We start from the raw sequence: 3,477 nt of genomic DNA on the forward strand, positions 1-3,477 counted from the left end.
ATGGCTCCCAGGCTTCTCGCAGTCTCAGAGTCAAAGAATCGGCCGGGGGATCGTTTTATCGTACCTACTCCTGTATGCATGAGTGTTCGCTCCGAAGCCTGATTACCGGGGATGAACAAGAGATGGCTCGTTCACTTGCACTGTTAATTCACGATCGAGTGAACGCAAGAGTTTTTGGTCTTTATACACTTCGACGATCGATACGGTAGCGCCATTTGGTTCACATAATGTTTCGCACGCAGCAGCCGCTGCAGAACATTTTCTAAATACTGCTGTGCTGCGCTGTACTTTGATCGTAGATATAGAATGGTTGCTCAGCTGTCGTTGAATTAATGCGCGGATTTTCTTTGCGATAAGAGCGTTTCGTTTTGCGTTGGTACTGTAATAAGTTATTGCTGCAAATTTTCGATTAACCTTCTGGCATTTTGAAACAGCTGCGCGGAAACTGAAAGTTCGCTCGTGTCTCTTGGCAGCAGTGGGTAGGGCTTTTGCTGGCCTATTAAAAAAAAAAAAAGAAAAAAAAAACAGAAAACTGTTTACATTGTAGCTACTACAACAGTTCTGATGGTGGTTATAGTGGTGATGCTTACAACATCTATATCCAGCACAACAGACAAGTGCGACTTTTTCCCTAAATGCATGACCTAGATAGAGCCGTCCCGTTATCCGAGTGGGCCTCGCTCTCTTGGCCTTCGTGAAGTAAAATCACGTAGGGCTCTGTTTACTCAAGCTGCTTCTGTCATTTCTGGTCATATTCGCTTCCTGTGCATAGCCGAGCCGGAAGAAATATGACCCTGTCGCTCTCGGAGACTTTGTTGAAGGACATAAACGGCAGTGTCTACTTCGCTAGTGGAAGTTTAGCACCATCAACCGCGTAGCACCCACACATGGAGGAAACAAGACCAAGAAAAATGGCGGCCCGGCGCTGGCAGTAAAGCGTCTAAACGGAGTGAGATAAGCCAGCGACAGTCGGACGACGGCGAATGCCCAGCCAAAGCGAACGTACCCGACGAACCCCAGCTATCAGCGACGACAGCATAGGCACGATGCCCTCGCAGACAAGTAGGCGCAGGAAACGAGAAAACCGCCTTGGCCAATTTGCATGGTGTCCGCCCAGCAACTGCTGATCGAGAGAGAGAGAAGTGCTCGCTGATCTCGGAAGCCCCCTCCCTAATTCGCTGCTGCTTGCTGCAGCTGCTCCTTTCCTCTGCCCCGCTGGCCTACGCGTTTGCTTTCTATTTTCCTTTTTCCTTTATTTGCTTCCTTCATAATCCTTGTTGCATTGTTTTGTTCATCTCTATTTTCCCTTTTTGTTCCCTTTTTATTCCCTCATTTCTTAGTTTACCCGCCGAGACGGCAGGCGAGACTCTCGGGTTCTTGTTCGGAGCTCCCTAGCTTTTCCCGAGCTCGCAAATCCCGGGGCGCACATTTATATTGGGGCGACTCGCTAGCGAGTCGCCGTTCTGCTTCTTCTCTTTTTTTTTTTTTTTTTAACTCCCTGCTCATTGCTGTTTGTTTCTCTGCAGCAGATGCGCAAGGGAAAAGTCGCTAGCTTCGCGGTGCCCTTTTTCCCCAAATGCTTCCCGTTAAAACGAACGCACGTACGAACACCGGCACTGGAACGCGCGCGAAAGCCGGGGCGCACGTGTGGAAGTCGTCGGCAGTTTCCAACGCCTCTTCTTCCTGTGTCTGCTTTGTCCTGTACTGGAAACGCAGAGAAAGTTGGGCCGCCACGCGTTGGCAGGCGGCAGTAAGGAATAAAAAGGAAGCGTGGAGGCGACGTATTGTTAGGGACTGTATAGTGGAACTGTCAGTGTCTGTTGCCGGAATCTCTCTCGTTGGAACGTAGAGAAAGCGCCCGCGCGACCGTGTTCGGGCCTTTGGGATCTCGGGAGTGAGGAGTAACGGAGCGATTCTCGCCTTCTCCTCCACGGAAGCAGCGCGCACAAAGGTGACCGTTCTTTGGGAACTGCCTTTTACCCTGACTACCTAGGATATCAGGTATCGTTGCGCCTAATTAATGGCGTAAACAACGGGAACGAGTGCTCTGCGAGCTATTTCTCCTCTCTTTACTGCTGTGCTCTCTTTTTCGTGGAAATCTGACAGGAACCGGCACCTGTTTAATGTATAACTTTCCCCAGAATAAACGCCGTGTTAATTTTCCACGCAGCTGTTACCATCTTTTGTTAACAGGAGAGCTGGGTGCTTAAGAGGTTTCGGGAAGGGCGGAGGATTTTCAGAGGTATGTTTTATTCATTGTGTAGTGTTTTAACCGGATCGAGATAGCGAATAAAAATCTAACTGCATACCTCGCTTATCCCTGGCAGGAGTGCGTTTCGTGAATATTTGTTCGCTTCCGCTTCATCGATTAACTGGCGCAGCCATTGGCCCATTGATCAGACGTTTCGCCCCTACTTCGCTGCAACCGCCTCAGCCTCACCGCGGCGAAGAAGAAGGGGGAAAAGCAAGCACCACTGGAGATGGCAAACTCGCAAGTCACGGGCGAATGACGGTAGATTGGCATTGCAGGATGGCCTAGCCGTATTCTCGGGACGGCGAAGCCTGGGAGTCTGACGTGGAAATATGGGAGGGAATACATCATGGCCTTCTGCCCGCGCGTGCGTCTCTCGGGCAAAAGAGGAAACGGGCTGCAGTGCTGTAGACAACAAGCAATAACAAGTGCGAGCACTTTGGAAAGTTTCGTTGGGCGCTAGACGTCCGGTTCCGCTCTGTGGTGGCGGCGCTGCGCTCGCCGGTCCCAGCCTGTCAGGCATGTCGAAATGGAGGTTAAATGGGGGCGCATAAAGCACGTCGCCGACTGGGTTTTGAAACCGAGCAAGGAAAAGAAAGCAGAGAAAGGGGGGGACGGAATGTCTGACAGCAGTTTTCCAAAAGGTTTTGAAACCTCCGCGAGTTTGATGGGTTCCGCCCTGTGGAGGCAGTCAAGCGATGTCGCGTTTTTATTTCTTTACACCTTTTTAATTTGTTTAGTACGCATCAGCGTCGTAGCTTGTATACCCCAAACTTTCTGCGGCTTGGCTGCGAAGGCGAAAACATACCGAGATAAAAGGCTGCACCTGTTCCAGTGATGGTAGTACATGGGGAGGAAAAGAAAGGAGGGAGCCGGAGTCGCTTAGAAATCTACGAGATATATAGACGGCAGACACTGGCGCCGCTTGTGCTACGGGAGAAAAGGTCATAAGTTTCAGCCTATAGAAAGGCCGTGCGACTTTCACTTTTGGACGCTGAGCGGTTTGTGACGGCCACAAAAAGATACGCTTTCCTTAAATTGGACAACCAATAAAAAGTTCTCTTTCTCTCCCTCCCGCTTTCGCTGTCAGCTATTCAGGGCACAGCTCGACTGTGCAAGCTTTTCGGTGCTCGGGCAATGTGGGACGTTACCGTCGCACCGACTGAAATTGAATTTGACTCGCCGAAGGTTGCACCCCCATATCGGTTACAATAGTTGTGTCGTGG

The sequence above is a fragment of the Amblyomma maculatum genome, chromosome 8, assembly GCF_055883805.1.
Source record: "Amblyomma maculatum isolate TAMU_Amacu chromosome 8, ASM5588380v1, whole genome shotgun sequence".
Lineage (NCBI taxonomy): Eukaryota > Metazoa > Arthropoda > Arachnida > Ixodida > Ixodidae > Amblyomma > Amblyomma maculatum.